This window comes from Lissotriton helveticus, chromosome 10 (genome assembly GCF_964261635.1).
Source record: "Lissotriton helveticus chromosome 10, aLisHel1.1, whole genome shotgun sequence".
Classification (NCBI taxonomy): Eukaryota; Metazoa; Chordata; class Amphibia; order Caudata; family Salamandridae; genus Lissotriton; species Lissotriton helveticus.
The window spans coordinates 1,114,886,345-1,114,913,545 of record NC_136071.1 but is presented as its reverse complement, the minus strand read 5'-3'; the positions used below and the strand labels follow the sequence as shown (position 1 = coordinate 1,114,913,545).

The following is a 27,201-nucleotide window of genomic DNA, read 5'->3' as shown; positions in this document are numbered from 1 at the left end:
GCAGGGTCTAGAAAAATGAGGGGCCCAAAACATTGATATTCCAGTTTAATTCCCATAGGAAAGTTTGCTCTTACATCAAAGTTGGCAGAAAGTTAGAACTCAACTCAGAAAGCGTGATTTGTGTTATTTGGTGTAAATTTGTTCAGTTCTTTTCAATAAATTAGCATTTAAAATTGTGTTTGGTGGGCATGAAGATGTTAACCACCAGAAAAAGTTAGCGATATCTGGACAGTTGATATCCAGCCATGCTCCGATTGCCCAATTTAATGGAGATTGGTCAATCCTGGTTGGGTGACCACAACATGAACAATATATTGTGGCAGCTATGACAGGACTCAAGAACATGGCCCAACATCTTGAAAATGAATTAAAAAAACATGTACGCAACGGGTGAGCACATTCTAACCCCTGGGCCATGTGGGCGGGTCCAGGGACCCCCTTGGTTCGTTGGCCACAACATGTTCCTGTTTGAAATGCATTGTACTGAAAGCTTATTTTGGTCCCAAAAAGGAACACATGAAGAGTGATAACAGATTTTAGTCACAATACCAATTATTTGTTAGTGGCACCATACTAATTTAGAAATTGTGGTGTGTTCTGTAGTGATTTTACGCTGTGAAAAATGCTGGTGCTTTTCTGACATTTGATGAACCATGTCTAAGAGAAAACCAATTTCTCTCATGACTTTCTCCTAGAGGTTAAGTTAGGTGTTCCAGAAGTTAAAATGAGAACGCAATTTATGTACATACACACTATCTTCCTCAGCCATGTGAAAAAAAAGTCTGATATTCTCACTAAAACATGTACTTACAGTTTTAGCATCTGGCATGTCAATTGATTCCTCAGTGTACTACTGCCACTTCACCACAGTTTTCAAATGAGCAACTAGAGTGCTATCCATAGGTGTTTATAACAAACTTGTGGCACACCTAAGCACCTTCATCATGGAATCAAAGCTGTAAAACTGAAAGCATTACCTACAGGGGATACTGTAGTAAATCAATAAAATGTGGGGTTTGTTTTTGTCATAGAAATGATGGTTAGTGCTCTAGAAAGCCAAAAGGAGGGCATATTTCCTATAAATTCTGGAATATCCTATTATCAATGTAAGAGCAAAAGTCTGGTACGCTGAGTGAACCGTACTTCCACCAGCACCCTTTCAGCTGACTCCCCATTGTTCTATAGCAGCTTCATTTATGTGTACTAATGAACAACTAGAGCCCTAATTTCTGCATTTATGACAACATTATGGCACACTTGAACATCATCTTGATGCAATCAAAGCTAAAAAAATGAAAGCATTTCCTACAGAGAATGCTGCATTAAATGAAGAAATTATGGGTTTTTTGTCATACAAATTATGGTTTAGAAAAAAAAGTAGGAAATATTGTCTAAGAGTTCTCAAATATCTTCCTTATTTCTTTCTTTCTTTATAATATTTGTATAATGCTCAATCATCCCAGAAGGGATATCCCGGCGCTTAACCTCAGACCAGGTAAACTCCATAGATCACAAAGAGCCATTAGACCCTAGTGTTCATCATCCTCCGGAAGGTTAGGAAATCAGAAGTCAAACTTAAATTAAGAGAGAGGATGTTCCAGAGTGAAGCTACCAAGTAATTGAAAGAACGGCCAACTATTCCATTTTTTTTTCAATTGTTTTATTTTTCAATTTTTATGCAAGGAGTAAACAAGCATGACACAAACATAAAAGAAAAAAAACAAATAAATATACATGGGGTGAGAAAAAAGACAACACCATTACACTCACAGTTATGACAATAAGAGAGAAAAACAGCAGAGAAAATATATATGTCAAAGAAAAAATCAATGTAGCTTAAATCCAATCAGCTACAGGGGGCCCACATCCTTGCCCCAAAGAGCCTCTTCCTATTCTCCTTAGCTTTATAGATGGCAGCTTCCAAATTATACATTGCCAGCAGTCTTGCCCGCCAAGAGAGAAATGATGGAGGATCTGGAGAAATCCAGACCTTCGTAATGCAGGCACGTACAATCGCCACACAGATAAATACAAAAGCAGTTGTTGTTTCAGATGTTGGTAAAACAGCTTCTGTCTTAACACCTGTCAGCACCAATTTCCTGGTGATACCCACTGGCACGCCAATTATCAAAGCAAGAAAATGTTCAATACCAGAAAAAAAATCAATCAATTTACGGCACGTAAAAAACATATGGAGCGCATCTGCAGCAAAAGCACCGCACCTACTACATTTAGTTCCAACTCCTGTGCCCCATTTAGAGATTTTACCAGGGGTGTACTACATGTCATAAATAGACATATAGTGCTGTGCCCGCATCCGACCTGTCAACAAAACTTGATTTGCCAAAGATATGGAATTGGTTAAATCAATCCCCTCTATATTTAATTTTCTTGCCCACTTGTCTTGGCATTGCTCTAGATCTGCTGGGAGTAACATTATCACGTTAGAATACAATAAACCAATAGGTGTTCGTTTCTCCAAGAGATCTATTAATGAACATTTTCTAAATTGAGACTCTAAACCAGGACCAAGCGTGCTAAAAAAAACTGTGAATTTGCAGATATTTGAAAATATCATGTCTTGGCAAGCAGTATTGTGCTTGGAAATCTGTAAAAGCAGGAAGTATGCCATCAGGACAAATATCTCCCAAGCGACAAATTCCCTTCTGACGCCACCTATAAACCGTTTGGTCTCAAAAAATCAAAGGAAGAACACCAACGGTTTCCAAAGGGGTATAAGCATTTAGATTCATAAGGCCTAGATGGCGCTTAACCCGTCTCCACACCTAAAAGGCGGCTTTCAAAATTGGCACCCAACGTGGGGCACAAACCCACGACCCTGAGATTATGAGTCTCATGCTCTACCGACTGAGCCACCCGGGCACAGCCAACTATTCCAGGTCTCTTAATTCGCCTACATGGTATCAAAGCCTTCTATCCGAGCGAAGAGCCTGCACTGTCTTGTAAAAAGTGAGTTTTCTACACAAGATCACTGAACCGCTGTCATAAAGCACTCTATGCGCATGGGAAGGTAGCTTAAAGATGGCTCTCTTGTGAACTGGTAGCCAGTGAAGAGAATTTAAACTATTCCCAACTGAGCTCCTGAATGGAATGCGGCAAATCTGTCTTGCCACAGCGTTTTGAATCAATTGGACGTGAGTAAACAAACACTCAACCATTCTAACATACAGAGCATTGAAGGAATCTAATCTACTCAAAATCAAAGGTTGTACAAGGGTCTGGTGTCACGCCACCAGGATTAACTGAAATGATCTGCAATGAGTCTATAGGAACCCAAAACAGCTCCCACAGACAGGATTTACCTGGTCCTGCATGGAGTGGGAATAAATGATCAGGAAACCTAGATTCTTAACAAATCTTTTAGGCCTTGTGGCAGGGCCTAACAAAGAGGGCCACGAACATCATTTCAAAGATTACGTGCACTACCAAAGAGCAGAATTTCAGTCTTTTCAGCCTTGAGTTTCAGACAGTGATACTGCATCCACCTTGCCATCTTTGTAAGGCAGCTCACTAGATTTCATGAACGTCTCTGTATTCTTATCATTCATTACTGGAAATAATAAGCTGAGTGCCATTGGCATAGGTACTGATCTCAAACCCCCAAGCTTTAACAATACCCACCAAAGCTGACATATACACATTAAACAAAGTAGGGCTCAGGGATGACCCCTCGGGAACACCACAATGTGTCAACCTTGGCTTGGATTTAAAAGGGTGCAGCTGTACTGATTGAGATTTACTCTGCAGACATGAGCAAAACCAATGCAAAAGAGTGGAATGCAGGCTGATTTCATGCAGCCTTTGTAATAGGTAAAGGGATATGGCGATGAACTCATCAGACAGGTCCAAGAGATGTCAATCCGTAAAACTTGTCAGTAAAACTTTCTGATTTGCAGCGTGTATTATGCGCTTCCAGCAGCAGCCAGTGAGTTAACTCCCTAGTTATCAAATGGAGCTTCACCACAGACTTCTAATGGACATAGCAGTAGCATTTTTGATTCAAGATAAAATTGAGGCGCCATTTTATTGGAATAGGAGATGTACAATCTAAAGCCTTTCCTAAGTAGCAGGCTAAAGTAAATGAGCATTGAGAATGCAGGCATGAAACCAGCTGGTTAAAAATGAGAGGGGAAGTAGGTGTTTTTTGTAATATAAGATATAATGTATTTTTAAAGAGGCTAAGAATAGTTATAGAGGTAGCCCTCCTCCTATCTATTTTCTGACAGGGTCAGATGTACAACCATATATAGCGGTCGCAAATGGAAAATCAGACTGTTTGTGAAAAATGGTTTTAGCATGTACAAACCCTATTTTATGAGTCAGTAACCTATTACCGACTCGCAAAATAGGGTGTGCGAGTCTCTATTAGGAAGGGGCATACCAGGGGGTCTTTTCTAATAGCAAGTCGGAAGGGAATGTACGATTGTTTTGCAACTGCAAATGTGGTCGCAAAACAATCCCTGTTACCACCATTTTTAAATTGCTGGTAAGCCAGTTGCAAACGGGAAGGGTACCCCTTTTCCTGTGTGTTCGACAATGAAAATATTTTTTTAAGAGCAGGCATTGGTCCCCTTATAAAATTAAAAGAAAATGTTACGTTTTTTTTTTTAAATACATCCCATTTTCCTTGAAGGAAAACGGGTTGCATTTAAAATTAAAAGGTTGCTTTATTTAAAAAGCAAACACAGACATGGTGGTGTGCTGTCCCCAGCAGGCCATCATCCCCGTGATTGTAGCCCAGTCACAATTGGTCGAAAATTGTGACCTGCCTTATGACTATTGATGAGGCAGATCCTTTGCAACCCCATTGGTAATCGCTAAATGTTTCTGAGACACATTAGTACATTCCATTTTGCTAGTTGCAAATTGTGATTAACAAAAAACCCGCAAAAAGGAATGGTCATACATCTGGCCCACAGTTTCACAGTGGCTCTCTAATTTTAAAGCATTAAAAACTTTGGTATAAAAGCTTTGTGTGCAACAGGGGATGGATGTCCATGCAGGGTTGCCTGCAGGGTCTGACATCAAAGCCAAGCCCGCAGTCATACCTCAGTACACACTATGGGTGCAGAGGTAGTTGGCCACCTGCAGAAGGATGCCTGTGGATGATTGGGCACAGGCCCACTGGCAATACTCCACTGCGCATGGCCCAAGGTGAGTTTGTGTCTCATTTCAATACCTATATCAACTATAACATCACTTTAACCTTTCTTTTTTTTTAGGAAAAATGGATATATATCTATACTACTATTATAAAGGAAGAACTTTGAACCTTTGAGGCAGGTAAACTCGGGAACCACAGCGCCAATCCACACACCCGATACATCGTTGTAATCGTCAGGGTGTGCAGATGGACATAGGCTATATAAACGTAATAAATATACGTTATTTAAAAAATTTACCGAAAAAAAAGTAGTCCCTTGAAAGAAGCGCCGGCCGCGACGTGCGTGCCCGACGTGAGGACCGCGGGGAGGAGCGGCGTCCAGGAGCGCGAGGAAGACCGGCTGAAATGCCAGAAACCGGTCCCCGGAAGCTTGTTTCCTTCCCAGTGTAAGAATTGGCTTTTGTAGTCTGGTCTGCCCTGTTCCCATGATGCACTGGGCCAGGGACAGACTAATTTGCATACAGCCAGGTTCTGAAACTGGGATGGTGCAATGAGCTAAAAAACGGTGTTGGATCTAGCCCTGATCTCTTGACTGGGTGAGAGTATTCTGCTTAATTCAGAGACTCTGTCCATCACCACCCCTTGTTGTAAATATGGCGCGGGGAGGAGCGGTAAGGAGCGGCGGACAGGCGGGGAGGAGCAGTGAGCGGCGGATGAGGTAGGTTATTTATTTATTTATTTATTTAGGAGCGGTGAGCGGTGGAAAAATGAAGTAAAAATGAAAATCGCAAGAGGAAGCAAACGGAGCATTACAAAAGTGAGCCAAACGGTGCATTACTGGAGGAAAAAGTTACGTGTGCAGGTTACAAAAGCATACATCGTGAGCAAGAGGAAGCAAACGGAGCATTACAAAAGTGAGTCAAACGGTGCATTACAGGAGGAAAAAGTTACGTGTGCAGGTTACAAAAGCGTAGAAAGTAAACATAGAGGTATAGGAGGAAAAAGTGACGTGTGCAGGTAGCAAGAGGAAGCAAACGGAGCATTAAAAAAGTGAGCCAAACGGTGCATTACAGGTGGAAAAAGTTACGTGTGCAGGTTACAAAAGCGTACAAAGTAAACATAGAGGTATAATACTGCAATATATAGAGGAAGGCTCCGGGGGACCCACGGACAACGTCGGGGCGGGCGGGGGCCCTGAAGCCTAATTGCTCCCAGACAACGTCGGGACGGGCAGCTACAAAAGCGTACAAAGTAAACATAGAGGTATAATACTGCAATATATGGAGGAAGTCTCCGGGGGACCCACGGACAACGTCGGGGCGGGCGGGGGCCCTGAAGCCTAATTGCTCCCGGACAACGTCGGGACGGGCTGCTAGTATATATATATATATATATATATATATATATGTATATATATATATATCAGCAAACACACGGTACCTTCGGTGCACACTCGGGGCATTAGTGGGCTTTGTCATATCCGCAGACGCGTTTCTGGCTTCTGTCTTTATCAGTGCGGAAAAGCCATCGATGATTGGCCACAGTCTTTTAAACAGTCCTGTCATTGGATAGGTGTATCCCTGGCCAATGAGCGGCCAGCAATGGGGCGTCTTCATTCCCGTTGTTTCTTGCCAATCGCAATGTTCATGGCGCACCCATCATTGAAATTAAATGACAGCTGCATTTCCTGTGGCCCTGTGTCCCCTCGCCTGCCGCTCCACACCTGTGAGTGCCCCACGTGTTAGATAGACACTCCTGCTTTGTATAAGCAACAACCTCACTCGGTCGACAGTATCTGTTAGCGGCGTTTCTGGCAGCCCAAATTAATAGAAAAGACACCATTCCACCCAGGGCCAGCCGAACTCATGGCGGGTGCAATCGAAAAGCGGAGGTGGAACCGCTTTTAAGATCAGCAAACACACTGTAACTTTGGTGCACACTCGGGGCATTAGTGGGCTTTGTCATATCGCAGACGTGTTTCTGGCTTCTGCCTTCATCAGTGCGGAAAAGCCATTGATGATTGGCCACAGTCTTTTAAACAGTCCTGCCATTTGATAGGTGTATCACTGGCCAATGAGCGGCCAGCAATGGGGCGTCTTCATTCCCGTTGTTTCTTGCCAATCGCAATGTTCATGGCGCACCCATCGTTGAAATTAAATGACAGCTGCATTTCCTGTGGCCCTGTGTCCCCTCGCCTGCCGCTCCACACCTGTGAGTGCCCCACGTATTAGAGAGACACTCCTGCTTTGTATAAGGAGCGACCTCACTCGGTCGACAGTATCTGTTAGTGGCGTTTCTGGCAGCCCAAATTAATAGAAAAGACACCATTCCACCTAGGGCCAGCCGAACTCATGGCGGGTGCAACCGAAAAGCGGAGGTGAAACCGCTTTAAAGATCAGCAAGGACACGGTAACTTTGGTGCACACTCGGGGCATTAGTGGGCTTTGTCATATCCGCAGACGCGTTTCTGGCTTCTGCCTTCATCAGTGCAGAAAAGCCATCGATGATTGGCCACAGTCTTTTAAACAGCCCTGCTATTTGATAGGTGTATCTTTGGCCAATGAGTGGCCAGCAATGGGGCGTCTTCATTCACCTATCAAATGGCAGGACTGTTTAAAAGACTGTGGCCAATCATCAATGGCTTTTCCGCACTGATGAAGGCAGAAGCCAGAAACGCGTCTGCGGATATGACAAAGCCCACTAATGCCCCGAGTGTGCACCGAAGTTAGCGTGTGTTTGCTGATCTTTAAAGCGGTTCCACCTCCGGGTTTCGGTTGCACCCGCCATGAGTTCGGCTGGCCCTGGGTGGAATGGTGTCATATATATATATATATATATATATATATATATATATATATATATATATATATATATATATATATTCCAAAACAGCAACTTTTCCATCAAAAAGAAGTCAGCTCAAGCCCAGATTCAACAATAGTTTTTTCATGCAGTGTTTATAAAGTGAATAAATTATAAACATAAAAGTAGGACTACTTGTTCTCTCACAAGTGTATGTTACACCACAGAATGGCGGCCATCTTTGAATGTCTTTCATAATAAAGCAAAACATGCATATACATTACTAAATGTTTCGGGAGTGACATTTAATAACGTTGTTATCAGCTCATGTTGAGAGTTTGATTAGAGCCATACTGGCCTGAAATTAATTAAGCAATCATTATTTTGAAAATCAAATCTCGTGCATACGTGATATAATATATTTCATTAAACATTGCAATACTGCCCTAGTGGGCTTAAAGGCACCTTATTGTGCGCATATTTGGATTTAGCAGACCAAATATTTACACTCTTTTTCAAAGTACAATTCTGCCCAAGTGGGCCCGAGGTCAAAGTTCACACTTTCATAATGTCTTAATACTCCCAAATTTTATAATAAACACAATGCTATTGCTCATGTTATTCCATATTATTCAGCAGCCAATGGTTTCACATCCTCACTGTGTATTGACATATATGTCTCCTACAAACATAAAAATATATGGTCACTAAAGTATACAAACAATTTAAAAACAACATACAATGCTTCATATTAGCGATTTTTTTCAGTGTACAGCTTTAAGTCTTTAAAAGGGGTGATAATTATTAACCTAAATGAACAGATAACTCTTCATCTTTGTTTAACCCCAGTGGTTGCACAGTATCGTATTTAATTATGAACTTGGACTCAAGTTGACGTAATTGTCTGAGTCTATCCCCACCGCGTTCAGACAGAGGGATCCTGTCTAAAGCACAACATTTTTGTGAACTGAGATTTTTCTGATGAAAGTCTTTAAAATGTTTGGCAATTGGATAATTTTTATCCTCATTTGTGATCGCCCTCATGTGCTCTAGCACATGTTTTTTTACTGGATGTTTGGTACTTCCAATGTACGTCAATGGGCATGAACATTGTAGTGCATATACACAGTAGTCAGATTTACATGTCAGGTGTTTTTGGATGCTGAAAGCTTTACTGTTGTTGGATAGGATAAGTTCTTTCCTATTAACACTGTCTTTGCAGGCTTTGCAAGTTCAACAGGTAAAGAAACCTTTAATCGCTTTTGCATCCTTCTCATCTTTCACCATATTACTACATAGCATATCCTTTAATGCCGGGCACTTTCTGAAGGTAATCTTTGGTTGACTACCAACCGCATCTTTCAATACACAGTCTAGTTTTAACACCTGCCAATATTTTTTCAGACTATTTCTCACCTGATAAGTCTGGTTAGAATAGGTGGTGATAAATCTGATTGGTCCTTCGTCACTATTGGTTGGTGGTTTGGGGATAAGGAGGTCACTCCTATTTACATTTTTGACCTTGATACAGGCTTGTTCGACCACTTTAGCCGAAGAGCCCCTTTCCTTAAATCTTTCCTTCATCACACACATTTCTTTGTTAAAATCTGCGGTGGTTGCACAATTTCTTTTAGCGCGCAATAATTCACCGAATGGTATACTGCAAATCAAGTTTTTTGGATGACAGCTCGATGCATGTAGCAGGCTGTTGCCTGCCGTGGGCTTGCGAAACAGCCTGCTATTGAGTCGCCCATTTTCAACTGACACCAATACATCTAAAAATTCAATAGACTGTTTCTCTATAGTGCTTGTGAATTGAAGATTGCAGTCATTTTGATTCAAATCAGTGACAAATTGTAATGCAGCTTCTTTGCTACCTTTCCACAGACAAAACACGGCGTCTATGTACCTGACCCAGAGGACTACGTTGTGGGTGAAGGCCGAGATGTTACTGGCCACCTGCTCCTCCCACCAGCCCAGGTATAAACCCGCGTAGCTGGGGGCGAAGCAGGTTCCCATCGCAGTCCCCCGAGCCTGGCAGTAGACCACGTGATTGAACAACAAGTAATTACTAGAAAGACAGGTATACATCATTTCGACAAGCATGTTGGTGTGCATTAAATATTTCACATCTCGATGTTTTAGGAAATGTTGGTTAGCCTTCACACCTAGATTGTGGGGTATACATGTGTACAGACATATTTACGTCCAATGTCATAAGCCACATGTTATCCTGCCATTGTAGGGGTTCAATGATTCTCAAGAAGTCTCTTGTATCTTGAAGATACGATGGTAATTGTTCTACATAAGATCTTAAAAAGTGATCGATGTATTTTGAAGTACTTTCATATGTGCTACCCATGGCGGAAACAATTGGTCTCCCCGGGGGTGTATTCACATTTGTATGTAACTTGGGTAAAAGATATAATACCGCAAGTTTAGGGTGGTCACATTTCAAAAATTTGTATTCATCTTCAGACAGTAAATTATCTTGTCTCCACTTATGCAATTTGATCTGATAGTCCAAACTGTTCTTTTCATAAGAACTTCTGCAACTAATTGCATAATTCTCCCGATCAACAAGCTGTCTTTTGCCCTCTGCCAGATACATATCAGTTGGCCATACGACAACGTTTCCGCCTTTATCTGACATTTTTATCACAATACATCTATTGTCTTTTAATTCAACCAAGGCCTTTCTCTGCTGTCTTGTTAAATTGTCATGTTGGGGTTTACATGATTTATTTAGTTTCTTGAATTCAGTGATCACGCCCTTTTCAAACACATCAATTACATCACTGTGAATTTGTGGCAAAAACCTTGACTTCGATTTGAACCCACTGCCACTGGGACAATCAAAATTTAGTTCTTCATCAGATAGACATTCAATGGTGCTAGGTATAACATCAGTATCAGAAGCTAGGCAATCCATAGTTTTTAAAAGACTAAGGTGACCAATAGCTACTCCTGTACTGACCCCCGGGGTTGCCCCTCCGATGGATTTTTTTTTTTATAAAACCAAAACCTCCAGAGGGAGGAGTTTGGCTTGTTTCCACTGGGAGGGAACCGTTCCTGTACGTAATGACTCGTTGACCTAAGCAGTAACCATAGGGGCAACTACCTCGGCCACTCCACTCAGGACCCTTGCTGGGCACGGATCTGCTGGGGACCCCGACTTCAATGCTTTTAGTATAGCCATCACATCCACCTCCTCTACATTTATGACCTTGGACATCTGGGCTTTAACCTCTGTTCCTTGGAATAGTGAAGGCGAGGGTAGTCGATCGTGTAAGAGTTGATCGACTTGCAGAGGAGGGGGCTGGTCAGAGGGTTTGAGACTATCTTGGATTTTTTGTATTTTGTCAATAAAATAGGTGGATAGTTGCTCACACCAATCTGTTGAGATCGGGGCTGACATCTTCTCTGCTACTGGGGCTGTGAAGCTCCTAACAATGGAGAAAATTTCTCGGCTATTATTCTTGGCTTTAAGAATTCTGGCCGCGTAAAATTCCGCTTTGGCCAACTTAATTGCTGCATAGTAATTTTGTTGTGCTATTCGGAGTTCCGTTTTTGCAATGGGGCAATAATTCCTTCTCCATACTCGCTCTCGCTCTTTACATCCTAATTTTAAAATCTTTAATTGGTCGGTATACCAGGGGGATGTGGGGGTGGCCCTACGATGCTTTTTCCCTTTACACTCTGGTAGTGATCTAATAGTGGAGTCTATCCAGGATGAAAAATTATCAACAGCATCATTCAGGTTTTGTGCATTCGCTGGGGCAGTGTGCATGAGGGCCTCCGCCAAATCAGGGATATTAATTCTTCTTGGGTATTCCTCAAGCTGAGGGTTAACCGGCACACGAGTGTTGTTAATGTCCCATGAAAAGTGAACTGGAAAGTGGTCCGACCAAGTGACAGGGAGGGGTGGGTCGGTTAAGATACTGAAGTTGGAATACACCAGATCTAAACAGTGACCCCCTACATGAGTGGCAGAGCGCACCTGTTGCACCAGCTGGCCAAGGTCGCAGATCTCCTCCAGGTCCTTCACTCCGGGAGCTAGGCCCGTGTCCATGTGTAAATTAAAATCTCCCATCATTAAAAAACTCGGGAATCTAAGTGCTCTCTGGATAACAACCTCTTCCAAAGATTTAATAAAAGCGCCCAAAGGACCAGGTGGGCGATAAATCAACAGACCCCCCAGGGTAAATTGAGGGGACAGGGCCAGAGAGAATTACAAAGCTTCCCCATCCTCAATCCCACCCGTACATTCTTTCATAAAAGACCACTTCTCCCTATATATCACAGCTAGACCTCCTCCCCTGCCTATGATGCGGTCCAGTCTAGTGATCTTGAATCCTCTGGGAACAGCCAGTTCAACCACTGGGGCGCAGCTCTCATTCAGCCACGTCTCCGTGATGAAAAGGATATCAAGCCTTTTATCAATGATAAGTTTGTGCACTTCTTCTGAATGCTTCGGTAAGGAGCGGACATTGATAAGAGCAGCTTGAATAATTGACCCACCATCTTTGTTGGCCTGGGAAGTGGAGGGGGGATCAGAGCAGTTAAATCGAAAATAACACCGAGGACAAATCCGTGAAAAGGAATCTAAGACATTCCATTGGGCGCCATTGCATGAGAGGTGGCAGTTGAGGGCCCTCAGATCGTCAGGGTTATACGTGATGGGAGAAACAGTCACGTGACAAACAGGTTGGCAGAGTTCCTGGCCCTGAGCGCTGCCGGAGCGCGGACGGGCGCAGACGGGCTTACCTTAGGCGCACCATCGGTGAAAGATGAGAAGGATGCAAAAGCGATTAAAGGTTTCTTTACCTGTCGATCTTGCAAAGCCTGCAAGGACAGTGTTAATAGGAAAGAACTTATCCTATCCAACAACAGTAAAGCTTTCAGCATCCAAAAACACCTGACATGTAAATCTGACTACTGTGTATATGCACTACAATGTTCATGCCCATTGACGTACATTGGAAGTACCAAACATCCAGTAAAAAAACGTGTGCTAGAGCACATGAGGGCGATCACAAATGAGGATAAAAATTATCCAATTGCCAAACATTTTAAAGACTTTTATCAGAAAAATCTCAGTTCACTAAAATTTTGCGCTTTAGACAGGATCCCTCTGTCTGAACGCGGTGGGGATAGACTCAGACAATTACGTCAACTTGAGTCCAAGTTCATAATTAAATACGATACTGTGCAACCACTGGGGTTAAACAAAGATGACGAGTTTTCTGTTCATTTAGGTTAATAATTAGCACCCCTTTTAAAGACTTAAAGCTGTACACTGAAAAAATCGCTAATATGAAGCATTGTATGTTGTTTTTAAATTGTTTGTATACTTTAGTGACCATATATTTTTATGTTTGTAGGAGACATATATGTCGATACACAGTGAGGATGTGAAACCATTGGCTGCTGAATGATATGGATCAACATGAGCAATAGCATCGTGTTTATTATAAAATTTGGGAGTATTAAGACATTATGAAAGTGTAAACTTTGAACTCGGGCCCACTTGGGCAGAATTGTACTTTGAAAAAGAGTGTAAATATTTGGTCTGCTAAATCCAAACATGCGCACAATAAGGTGCCTTTAAGCCCACTAGGGCAGTATTGCAATGTTTAACGAAATATATTATATCACGTATGCACGAGATTTGATTTTCAAAATAATGATTGCTTAATTAATTTCAGGCCAGTATGACTCTAATCAAACTCTCAACATGAGCTGATAACAACTTAATTAAATGTCACTCCAGAAACATTTAGTAATGTATATGCATGCTTTGCTTTATTATGAAAGACATTCAAAGATGGCCGCCATTCTGTGATGTAACATACACTTGTGAGAGAACAAGTAGTCCTACTTTTATGTTTATAATTTGTTCACTTTATAAACACTGCATGAAAAAACTATTGTTACCCGTGACCAAGGTGCGGCTGCACCGAAACGCGTCGGGTGTTTTTTGGCATCCCTGTGTGTTAAATAAAACTTCACGCTAACGAATCTGGGCTCGAGCTGACTTCTTTTTGATGGAAAAGTTGCTGTTTTGGAATGTTTGAGGGTCGCCTCCTCGCTCGAGCCCGCCGCCGCTAGACGGCCGGGGGACTGGCGAACTTCGTTGGAAATGTATATATATATATATATAACTTTAATAGAAAAACAGACATTTGAGGTGAGCAGATCTAGCGTGTCGCTGGTGTTGAGAGTGCTCTAAAAGGAGCTGCTTTCCACCTAAACTTGAGAACTACCCAGAATTCTCTCCTTCTTTTTTGCATATAAATATATATATTACACAGTGTCGGTCGGCACTGTGTAGTTATACGTATACAAGAGTTTCCATAAGAAGAGAATTTTTTGTTTAACTTATAACTTTGGCCTCGTTTCACAAATCTTCACAAACCTTGAGAAAAAGTTCATCAACCTCAGATCCTTTCTGGAAAGTGTCAGAGTGAACTGTCAATTGGGAGTTGAGAAAAAGGGGATCCCAAAACACTTCTCCCCCATGCACTTTTCATATGAAAAATTAGACAAGACAGAAAAAATGGCTGATTTAATGCCACTTCAGGGACTGACTCTCTTAAAGAAATCGACAAATGTAAATCGGGTTCAGCTAAGGATCAATATTCTCAGATTGGCCTCCTCAACCATTACCCCTGTGTTAAACAAAATGTTGAAAAAATTTCTAGAGCCAGGTTCTTTTTACTCAAAATGGGGACAGGCATTTATTTTGCCCCTGTTAAAGAAACCTAAAGCAGAACCAGCTATATTAAATCATTTCAGACCTATCTCTCTTTTTCTGTTTCCGGCCAAAAGTTTGAAAAAATTGTGTCAACAGACAACTATCTTTTCATCTGGAATCTAATCATTTGTTGCATGACTCCCAATCCGGTTTCCGTCCGGGGTTCAGTACTGGATCCTCTCTGCTGAAGGTCACTAAAGTTCTCAAAGGAAATCTTGATCGGAGTACTCTGAGCTGGTTATATTGCTTGACCTATTAGCTGCTTTTGATATAGTCTCACACTCTCCCTTGCTAAACATAATCAAATTGGCAGGCATTCAGGACCAGGCATTTGCATAGTTTAAATATTTCCCAAAGGGCAGATCACAGATAGTGCACCTTCATCAATTCACATCCTCCCCAGGTCACTGCAGTATTGAGTTCCCGAGGGCTCGACCCTAAGCCCCACTCTTCTTGTTTTATATTCAGAAATATTAGCTAAACTGATTACATTTTGTGGTGTACAAGTGATGTCTTATGCTGCTGACAGCCAACTTCTTCTGTCACTTCAGGAACATAATGACAATGCCCTCACTACTTTCAAACAGTGTTTGCAAGGAGTGGTAGTGTGGATGAATTCTAACTTTCTTAAGATAAGATAAGATACATTTTATAAAGCGCTCGAATGCCGCGGCGTCTTGGCGCTGAGAGTGTGAAAAAGGGACTGTAACAGTTGACAACGGTGACTTAGTTTGTGGGGAACAACCAGGATTTTAGCAGTTTCCTAAAAAGCTGTCTATTTGATTGCAGCCTCATTGAGATAGGCATCTTGCTCTATGGATTTTGGGAACATGAATGAAGCGTACATTTATGGATCTAAGATTTCTGGTGGGAGTGTACCATGAGAACAGTTTCCGGATATCCACCGAAACACCTCCATAAGTGTCTTGTGCACCAAACGAAGGGTCTTAAATTCTACTCGTTGCTTTATAGGTAGCCAATGTAGCAATCTTATGCCGGCCGAGGTGGGATGGCCTTTCAGGAATGTTTAATAGCAATCGTGCCACTGCGTTTCGTACTGATTGCAGTTTCATCCTCTGTGCCTTGTCAATGCCCATAAAGAGTGCATTGCAGTACTCTATTTTTACAAGAATGAGGGCTACTCTCACCAACTTCCTGAGGAATAAAATCTTCCGTAATGTCTTCAGTAAAAAGAAGCAGGAGGGGGTTAGACGATTGATCTGAGCTGCGAAGTTAAGCTGATCATCAAAGATAACTCCTAGGTTCTTGGCCTTAGCTGTTGGACGAGGACATTCACCAGCCTCAGTCGTCCACCAGATTTGATTCCATAGGGAACTCCAATACCTCAGTTTTGTCTGTGTTGATTTTAAGAAAGTTTTTACTCATCCAGCTCATGATTTTTGTCAAGAGGGCATGAAAGCTAGTGGCGGTGGTCTCTGGCTATTTAGATACGGAAATGATAAGCTGTGATTCATCCGCAAAAGAGACCAAAAATGTATTTCTTCATTTTATTTTATTTGTTTTTATTTATTTTAAAGGTTTTATATAGCGCTGTCTAGACCCGGAGGTATTGGAGCGCTTTACATAAGGTTCAACAGAAATTATAAAATTACTTGAGTTACACGTTACATCAGTTACTAGAAAAACATTTCTAAAGTGTAGAAGACAAAATAAATAGAGTTTAGAGGGGTAAGGGGGAGGGGTAAAAGGGGGTAGGAGTTAGAAAGAGTGGAGAGACAAGGGAGGGTCTGTCCCAAGTCCGGCTGGGTAGGTGACGACCGAGGGGGAAGTCCACAGTCCATCTCCTCTCTAGCTATCAGGTAGCTCCACCGGGCATCAGCCAAACAGCTAGGTCTCAACGGGAAAACAATTAAAGAGCAGACGCAGCAGCAGGGAAGAAACGAGACAGATGTCAGAAGTCCGGCTGGGGAGGTGACGGCCATAGCGGTGTGCCGGAGCCCTTCTCCCCTATAGCTGTCGGTGCAGCTTCACCGGGAATCGGCCATGTATGCGTTTTGGGTCCCACCAGAATAGAGAGCGGAACGGGAGATGATCCTAAATCAAGACTCGAGAGAGGTAGGGGGTAGGAAGGAGGGAGAGGAGAGAAGTAATGTCAGGAGAGACATCGGTCCTGGTGTTACTGGGGAGAGCCTTCTGCAACGTTCTCCAGCTGGCCACTGGGACAAAGATGGTGAGAGGAGAGGTGCGTCCAAGTTCAGAGCTCCTCGTGGTGAGAAGTCTCCCCTGGCGGCCTTTTTAAGGTCAGGCAAGGAGTGAAAATTTTCTCACTCCAAGACAGGCTGGCAGTGCTTGAGAAGTCACGCGCTCCCCCCAGAGCCGTCCCTCAGCTCTTCTCGGTGACCCACTGTTGTGCCCCTCGCCCGCTGCCTTCTTCAGGCTCCAGTGCAGGCCCCCGGGGTGCGACTCCCGCTGCTGCCCTCTGAGGCAGGCGTGGTTCCTGCTGCCCTGAGAGCCGCAGACGGTGTTGGAGGTGCGGGGCAGCTCTGTTACTGACTCTTGGTGCATGGTGGGGTCTGGCTCCTGTCTCCAGCCCTCCACGAGGTGCAGAGTACTTCCTTCGGCACTGGCCAGCTCACAGTATCTGGCCCGCAGGACCACCCCCCTGGTCGAAGCACTCCCGGAAGGTGCCTCCTGCCTCACCACGGCCACAGAGTTGACATAGCGCTTGAAGCACTCGCGGTGCTGCAGACGCAACTCCGGGGGCAGCGCAGGGTCCCACAGGAAGCGCTAGAAGTGTGCGAGCAGCGCAGCATTGGTAGCCTGCCTAAAGAACAGATCACCTATGCACACTTTCGTATATACAATAATAGTGTCACGGTGAACACAGCAGCAAAGGACACAAAGCCTATTAAGTAAATCGAGAAAAACCAGATCTTATTCTTGTAGTAGGTTGATCCAAAAGTGATGTCTTTAATTTTCTACAGAGACCAGCCGACACGTGTTTCGTCGCTTAGGGGATAGAATCCCGCGACTCCTCAGGGCTTCAGTTGTCAAATTGATCGTAGTGTGAGTCTGAGTCGCTCTGTCGGTGATAATTCCGACCCGACAGGGTCCAGGACTTGTAGACGGGCAAGGTGAGTCGTCGTAGATATCTAGACTCCCAGGATGAACAGATGCTGAGAGAGAGAAAAAGTGTTGAATGGGCGTCCTGGAAAGCTTCAGCCAAAAATGATAGCAGTTCAGGGATGTGCGTCAAATATTTATTACGTTTGCAACGCGCTGTACAGTAGAAAACGAAGTAGTTAATGAGCACCTAAGATATCAAAGGTCTATGGGAACAGACGGGTGCATCTGGAACCGCTCACTCGTACCGTGATCAGGCAGGAGTCGCGGGATTCTATCCCCTAAGCGACGAAACGAGAGTGTGCATAGGTGATCTGTTCTTTATACTGTATACAGTGGTAGCGTATGCTTTCACTGTCCTTGGGGGGTTATAGGGTTTATCCCCTCAACCTTTTGCACCTCACATTTAACTATTCCCTAACCATCCTCTCTGCTACCAGAAAATTACTGATAGAGATCGCAGGTCACCCGACCAACATTTTCACCACTTATGTTTCGGGCCCATATACTTCAATTCACCATATACATTGATCAGATGACCTTACAATCTACTACCAATAATCATTGAGTCCCTTTCGATTATCTCCAGTGTACCCGACTTACCATCCACCGTTACGGGTACCTATGACCACGATGGGTCAGGGAGCTATCTGTAAAAGGAAAGGCAGCAAAATACAAAACCCAAATTTAAATAACTTTGATATTCATCAAATGACCACGGACAACTGGGAAGTTTAAAGAATTTTATCTAGAAATCAGTTTCGGAAATTATAAGGTTTACAGTTAAAAGGCAGTCAATTATCAAGATGGCGGAAATCACATATCCATAAAGGAACAAAGTAAGGGCAAACATTTAGGTTTTCTAAATGATAGTGCGACAGGAAACACGCTAAAAATGGAACTTAAGAATAGACATCTTTAAAGGGGCAAGTTTATGCAAGTATACATTTATACTACGGAAAACATATTTCATGAATATGAATGGGAAATTAGGAATCCTAAACAACTATAATAAGACTGGAAAGTGGAATACGCTATAACTCTAGAAAATTATTTCAGTCAGTTTTATACGAGAAAATTATAGACCACATCAGAAAATTGCAAAATGTAATGGAGAAAATGATTTCTAAAAGGTAGGGTAACATAGGAACACGCTATGAAATTAAATGCAAAATGACTTTAGGATATGCAATGGTTGCGGAAAGCATGGAAAATTATCATGTGCAAAGGTATGTCTTTATTGAAGCAAGAGACAGGAAAATAGAAAGGTGCAGTTTAGAGTTTTCGGCGAGATATTTACCTAGACTGGTGTGAAAACCAACCCTGGCCACGGGTCAGTTAAGGTCAGGAAATACCCCCAGGAAGGACAGACAGCAACGGGACAGCAGGTGCAGAATGGACACCCCAGGACAGGACAGGAAAACCAGATTAGGATCAGGACAGGACCACCAGGACACGACCAGCACCCGCAGTTCGGAAGCAACGCCTGCGCTCCACCCTCTCTGCAGCTATCAGTCAGAACCCCGATTGGGTTAGCGAACTCCCCAGCAAAGTGCTCCGCCAGCACTTAAGGTTTAGTAAAACCTTAGAGTCTATGGTCAGATTCGGACAGAGTGCTCCGCAGCGCTCTGTAAATTCAGTCACCTATTGAGTGCGTTGGGTCAGTGACAGGTCAGCTATTCAGACAAGTCGGACAATTTCTCTAGCTAAACCTAGGCTAGATATACTGTTTTCGGGTCAGTGTACCACCCCCCAATGTTGCAAAGTGTCAGACTCCCCAATTTCGATTGGTCCTAAGGTAGGATGGGTTAACACACCAATCAGAACAGACTTTTCTAAGGCCTAATCTACATTTTTGGGTACCGCCTAGCAAGATTGGGGTTCCCATGAGAAGTCGCAAGGAATACAATGGGTAAGAATACATTGTTAATAATGTAACACAATTTGATTTCTCTGGCTGGGTGAAGGTGCATCTTCCCAGGCACTTCTTGGCAGCAACCTTCTCTTGGCTCGGTTTTAATGCCACCTTGCCACTTCTGGTCCTGCGCAGTACTGCACTCCAAGATGGACGCACAAACCCCCATCACCCCTCCGTGCCGAGAATACATGAAAAGTAAGCGAAAACAAATTAAAACATAGAAATAAATGAATTTATTACATGTCATGATTTCACACTTCAGGTTTATCATCATAAAAATATACTATGCGATTAAGGGTAAGTGCTACACATAACGACACGATGAGCAACAGCACAAGCTCCACCTCGTTATCACATTAAGCGGCCATCTTATAGCCATTACGCATGCGCACCCTTTCCCTCCAGAACTACATCTACGTAAAGTCACGTGAGAGTGACTAACGCATGCGCAGAAGCGGAAATTCAAGCAGCGGCCATTTTAGGTACAAGGGTTATTTGTATTAGTAGAACACATAGGCAAGCTTCACTAATACACACGCATATCAAAAATAAAGGAGATTAGTAAAACGTACAATTTGTTTATAGGATTACAACAGATTCGAGGTTCATGACTCGAGCAAGTCGCGATGCGAAATCTTGCTCTATCAATCCCCTCTTTGATGATATTTACTATCATCACAAAATAACGGAACCAGATGCCAACTTTCCTTCACACTTTGTACATCTCTATCTCCTCCAACAGGCGATTCAGTTTCTCTTTCTCATTTTTGGTAGGGTGAGAATTGTTCACCCTTTTGTAAATCTGATTATTCATTTCTTCCAATTCAAGCTCATCCACACTCCGTTTCACACCTCTCGCATTCACTTGGTACTTCTTGTTGTGTTTGCGACATTTGCAACAGACGAATATGAGAAATAGGATAAAACCTATCACTCCAATTGGCATCAGTACCTTAAACAATAAGCTTTTACCTAAGCTAGCAAACCAATGACCTACGTTGGAGAGACCATCAACCAGTCTCTTCCAGGCACTGTCAACCTCGAGTGGTTTGAGTTCCTTTTCCAAATTAGTAATGTTTTTCACATATCTTTTGAGCTGTACACTTTTGTCCGGAATGTAAGTGCAACAATGTTGCGCCTTCAGCATCCGGCAGACTCCGCCCTCTTTTGCTAATAATGTATAAAGCGCAAGTCTGTTCTGCAAAACCATTGATCTGATCGCAACCATTTCGGTATTGACCAGCAGAAATCCATGAGCTGTGTCAGTAGACAACACATCCACTATTGTGGATAATTTGCAAATTCTGTGAGTGTTCAGAACCACTCCCACTCCAGGTATCAGTGCACTAAAATACTACCCATTATTTCTCCTACGCTTTCTCTTTTACTACGCACTAAGCCATTAGTGTTTTCATTGCTTCCAGCAATTTCATTCACATGGTATATTTTCGGGAAGACAATGCCAAAGTAGCAGCTTCCATACCAGTGATCCGGCAATTTGAAATAAGCCTTGTTTCCACATATATAATAAATTCCAGGAAACACAGGTTCTGACCCATTTTTGAAACCCCAACCTCCAATTACCTTGTAATTGTTTTCACATTGACTGGAACCAATGAAAATGTTATTATAATAACTAGTCTTCTTGCGATGAAGACAGAGTTTCCCTTTCCTTTAGAAATCCAGCAACAAAGCAGGCCCTGCCCCGCCATTTGAGGTGCTTTCCATGTCCTCAGCCCATTTTGGGGTTTTCTGTCTTTTGTCATTTGCCTTTCTTTGGAAACTCTCCCTTCTTTTCTCTGCCATGTTCAAAAATATTTTCTCTTGTTTATGTAATGAACAGGTCAAGTTGTCCCTGTGTGCGTCATTTAGGTCTATGGTACCTATAGTCAGAAAGTATTCTCCCATATAACGTGTAACGTCACTTTTAGTATGTACAGGATTCAGATTTCCACGTATAGGAAGTTCAGAAAATATCACGTCTGAGTTAGAGTAATAGTATTGTAATGGTCCTCTTTTGTAAAATAAGCTTGCTAAAATACTACAGGAAATTCCATAAGTCAAAGGTAGGTGGTGATAAGTCATGCCTTCAGCTACAGAAGTAGGTAGCTTCATGCAGACATAGCAATCTTCTATCTCCATAGTTTCTACATAATGTACTAACAGGTTTGCGAAAACATTTAAGTGAGTCTGGTTCTTAACTCCATGATAATGTAGTCCTTCCTCATCTGATGCTTCTAAGTCTCGTTTTGTTTGTCTAAGTGCCTTTTCACGTCTTTCTACACTTCGTGTTGTCAGTTCTTCAGTGTCGGTAGTCTGAGTAGAGTCAATATTAGTACTTTTGCTTACCATAAAAGGAATGAAAACTGTTAGTCCTATCCATATTACTATTACTATAGCTATACTACATATACATACTTTGCAGCATGTTTTGCAACAACTGCGGCTAGGTCTACCACTCACGTTTGAATCAGACATTTTGGCTCAGAAGAAGTTTCAACCCCTCTTTGTGGCCTTGCACAGGTATTTTTATGCTGAGCAATTTCACGGTGGTGCGTCCTCTTCCTCTGCAGAGTAATCAGCAATCGGTTCCCCGTCGCTTTCGTGAGTAATATCAAGTTCCTCAAAATTTTCCAAAATCAAGTATGTCCATTCAGGATCCTGGTATTTTTCATTCAGTATTTTTATTAACCCTGGGCGTAGTGGGGCGTAGTGGGGCGTAGTGGGGCTCCGCGGAGCTACGCGGAGAGGGCGAGAAGCTACGCCCACTCCCGCACTCCGCGTAGCCCCACTACGCACCTCCCTCCCGCTCTCCCCTACATACTTTATTTAAGCAATTACACGGATTAAAACAACTTTAAAGCACTTACCTTGTCCGGGGCTCGTCCGGGTCTCCCTCTTTGAATAGCGTCATTTTCCTGGATACCAATGCGCATGCGCGGGCGGCCGCGCATGCGCATTTCTCCCGAGAAATGCGCATGCGCGGCCGCCCGCGCATGCGCATTGGTATCCAGGAAAAGGACGCTATTCAAAGAGGGAGACCCGGACGAGCCCCGGACAAGGTAAGTGCTTTAAAATTGTTTTAATCCGTGTAATTGCTTAAATAAAGTATCTAGTGAAGGGCGGGAGGGAGGCGGGTGGCGGCCGACTCGGCTACGCTCACGGAGTGGGCGTAGTGTTGCCGGCTACGCTGTCTACGCAAAATGCGTAGAAGGCAACACTACGCCTACTCCGTGGGCGTAGCCGATTCGGACGCCCACCCTTAATTTTTATTCGATCACTCCTTCTTTTGGAGCTCTCTCCAGCTTGCTCTGCTATTCATATACTTTTTCTTCTGTCAGCAAGTTTCTCTTCTACTGTTTTTATTCTTAGTCTTAGTCTCTTAATGTATCTTGGTTCGATATTTTTCTTTTTCTTGAGTCTTTTAGCTGGCACTGTGAGTTGGCTCTCTTCTAATGCTCTTTTATTTTCATTGGCTTGTGGCACTTCTTCTGTCTCTTCCCTTCCTGTCTGACTGGTCCCAGGTCTTGTATCTATTTCTTCTGCCTGGTTACTAAGCTGGCCTGGTTCAGGAGAAATTTGGTTTTGGCTTTCGAATGTCTCTGTTTCTGTGTCCTGAACACGTTCTAGTTCTGTCTGATCCTGTTCAAGCACTTCGATCCCTTGATTTTCTTCTGCTCGAACCTTTACACTAGTTCTAGTCTGTTCCCTTTCAATTTCAGGAGTTAGTGGAGGTGTGTCAATCACTTGTTCTGTCCTTGTCTGACCTTCCTCTTCGTCCTCAGATTTGACGTGAATCTCAATGATATGAGGGTCTTCGCCTGTGCCTGTCTCGACCTTTCTATTCCACTCTCTATCTTCGTAGATTCGCTCTCTTGTTCTGATTGGGTCTTCGGTTAGATCGATTATGGGTATCCGATCATCTTGGCTGGTGCTCGGTTGCTCGTCATCAGCTACTTCAGGACCAACATCTGCAGACCCATCAGCTGGACAACCTTCAGCTCCAGGCTCCTTGTCTGGAATTACCTTTTGTGTATGGCTGGCATGGATCCACTTGGGAACGCCGGCACACTTCACCGCTGTCGTGGTCACCAGTATTATTTGGCGTTTTTCTCCCCACCTCGGTGCAAGGCAACTCGAACGAGTGTGCTTCTTGATTCTAACCCAGTCACCAGGAACCAATTTGTGAACTGGAGTTGTCGGGTTGGCGACGGCGTCTTCCCCAATCTGGCGAAAGATAGAACGCACTTGGTCACCCAGTTGCTTGCAGTACTCAAGTACCAAATCATCAGTAATGCTTAACAGTTTGTAACCTGGTACCCATGCTTGTCTCATCACTCTTCCCATTAGGATTTCATGGGGGCTCAGGCCTGTTTTCCGATCTGGAATACTTCTGAGTCCCATCAGAACAAGAGGCAAGGCAGTAATCCAATTCATTCCAGTTGAGTCACACATTTTTGCCAATCTCGATTTTATTGTGCCATTTATTTGCTCTACTACTCCAGAAGCCTCTGGACAATATGCACAGTGCAGCTTTTGTGTGATTCCGAATGCTTTACAGAGCTGATCGATTACCTCATTATGAAAATGTTTGCCTCTATCTGATTCAATAGTGACTGGAACCCCGAACCTAGGTATCAATTCTCGCAGTAACAATTTGGCTACTGTTAAGGCATCACTCTGTGGGACAGGGTAAGCTTCCACCCATTTTGAAAATAGGCAGACAATGACAAGGACATATCTTTTTCCCTCGCAACGAGGCATTGTGATGAAGTCAATTTGTATTCTCACAAAGGGACCCCCTGATTTCCCAATTTTCCCCAGTTCAACTACTGTTCTCTTGCCAGCGTTGAACTGTTGACACGTCAAGCACCTCTGGCAAAGGGATTCTGCTACCTTCCTGAATTTCGGGTTGGACCAGGTCTGTTGAAATACCAGAACCATGGCATCCCTACCAATGTGTGATCCTTCATGTATCAATCTGGCCATAGGGGCAAGCAGGTGTCTAGGTAACACAGGCATACCATCTGGGCTCACAATGACACCATCCTCACGTCTTGGTCGGCAACCATGTTCCTTCCACTTCTCTTTCTCTTCCCAGGGCACAGCATGCTGCCATTCTCTCACTTCATCCCAGGTAGGCACCTCTTCAAACACCATAAGTTGGCAGCAGTTTCCAATCCCTCCCAGTCTGATATTTATTGACATGCGATCCATAGCACATTGTTTTGCCACTCGATCAGCAAAATCATTTCCCAAAGATACAGGGTCAAGGCCCTTTTTATGAGCCACACATTTGACCACTGCCAATTCTTTTGGTAATTGGATTGCCTCTAGAAGGTCTTGTACAATTTTTCCATTTCGAATGGGGGTACCTGATGAAGTCAGGAATTCTCTTTGTAGCCATAATTGGCCAAAGTCATGCACAACCCCATAACAGTACTGACTGTCAGTATACACTGTTATTCTTTTGTCTTTTCCCAATTTACAGGCTCTTATCAGAGCAATTAATTCGCTATTTGTGCAGACTTTATTCCAAATAAACAGGAAGCTTCTTCAATTTTGTCTAAATTGACCACAGCGTATGCAGCACTTAGGCCTACAAGTTCGTGTCTCATACATGATCCATCCACAAACCATTCTTTATCATGTACAGGCAAGGGTGTTGTAGTGTAGATCCTATTATCCCAATAGGCTCTGCGCATTGGAATAATACCTTCAATAGTATAGACCTAGGGCCGAGGTTAACTAGGTCTTCTACTGACGATATTAGACTTAAAGTTTTGGGTTTGCCAGCTAGCTCAGAGTTCACTAGAAACTTTCTCGAATAGGCAGAGAGGAGTTTAACCTCCCTGGATAGACAAGAAGGGATTTAGTTTCTGACAACCATAGAACATGACAACTTTGCTCTCCCCTAATCAAGAGTGTATCTCTAGAGTCGTGTGAAAACAAAAGACAACTTATTTTACTCAGTCAGTTCAGTGCATTCTTAGTTTCACCAGATTGTAGAGAAAAGGAAGAACGAAACACTATCTCTCGCGCTAGCCCCACGAACCTGATTGCGCTGTTGTGATATTTTAATTTTTAAATGTACATTACAATTCCTGAAATATTTTAATTCTGTGTGTGTGCCTGTGAAAACTACTTGCACATTTGTGGCAGCTTGTCCCTGATCCGAGTGCTCTCCCCGTTCCACCGCAGCAATCTCGTGCTGTTTGTGTGGAGGGAGGCACTCACTTCCTGGTGGAGACGCGCAGAGCGGCCATTGTGGCAGGGTGGCGCTCTAGTGCTGAACCGCTCACAAACGTCTATATAACATCATGACGTATACGCGCAGCGGACGAGCGCAGCGGGCGCGCCTAAGGCAAGCCCGTCTGCGCCCGCTGCGCCCGACCGGGACCAGGGGCTAGAGATTATGCCCAAAAACATATCTACTCAGCAGAGGAGCTTACCTCCCTCAGGCCGCTACCCCAATTCTGCCCCCCTATCGCTCCTCATATTCAGAGACGCATGGCCACGTATGGCATCTCTCAGGACACGGCAGCCTTCCCAACCGCCTTATCCCGTATCTCTCCAATGGTTAATACCTCCCAAACAAAATTACGGTGTAAATAATAAATATCTCAACACCAGATCTATGGTCAAACACCAAACCGACATCTTTTTACTACTCTCCATTGAAAAAGCAGATATTCTCCTGGTCACAGAGACCTGGCTCTCTCAGGACTCACTACCGGACATTCTCGCTGCACTACCAGGTGATTATTACATCATAGCTGAGAATCGCCCGGGGAGTAAAAGGGGTGGGGGAGTGGCAGCTATCATTCGTAGAGAGCATAAATTTACACAACTGCCCTCTCTTACCCTGAGTGACACGGAGAACATTGTAATAAAAATGGATACTGATGGTGGGGCGTTGCTACTCGTCCTGTTATATAGGCCCCCTCAAAACATGACTACTTTCCCCATGTCGCTGGCAGAACAGATTGCACATCTGGTGACGAAATACCCAAATATACTCTTGGCCGGGGACTTAAACTATTGGTTTGATAACACCACCAGTGACCCTCAGGCGCTGGAAGTCTCAGAACTACTTTCCAATATTAATCTAACGCAGCATATACATGTGGCCACGCATGAGAAGGGCCACACGTTAGACCAAATTTGGTCGTACAACCTCTCCTGCATATTAACATCTATAATGCCATGCATTTGGTCTGACCATGCCCTTATCCAGTTTACGCTAACTATTGATGGATATATTAAAAACCCACCTTCGGTGGGAGGCGAAACAAGGAAATGGAAAGCCATAAATCTACCGGCCTTCATTGAAACACTGGTATCTACGGCACCAATATCAAAAAAGGCGGTAAATTGTATGGAAGAGGAGATTTCATACTGGCTCTTAAAGGCCACTGACTCTCATGCACCTTTAACAAAATCTACACGGGCACCAGAGATGCTCACAAGTGGTTTACCTCGGATCTTAAAAATTTGAAACTCGAGGTACGCCAA

General features: G+C 43.4%; 1 protein-coding gene and 1 non-coding gene across 2 annotated transcripts in view; one reads left to right on the top strand and one right to left on the bottom strand.

Annotated features, from left to right (window-relative positions):
* The window catches only part of COL6A6 (collagen type VI alpha 6 chain), a 633,605-nt gene that overhangs the window by 195,274 nt on the left and 411,130 nt on the right, over positions 1–27,201 (top strand). The window lies entirely within an intron of this gene.
* TRNAM-CAU (transfer RNA methionine (anticodon CAU)) lies at positions 2,811–2,883 on the bottom strand. The gene has a single exon. It is a non-coding gene; the product is annotated as a tRNA-Met (tRNA).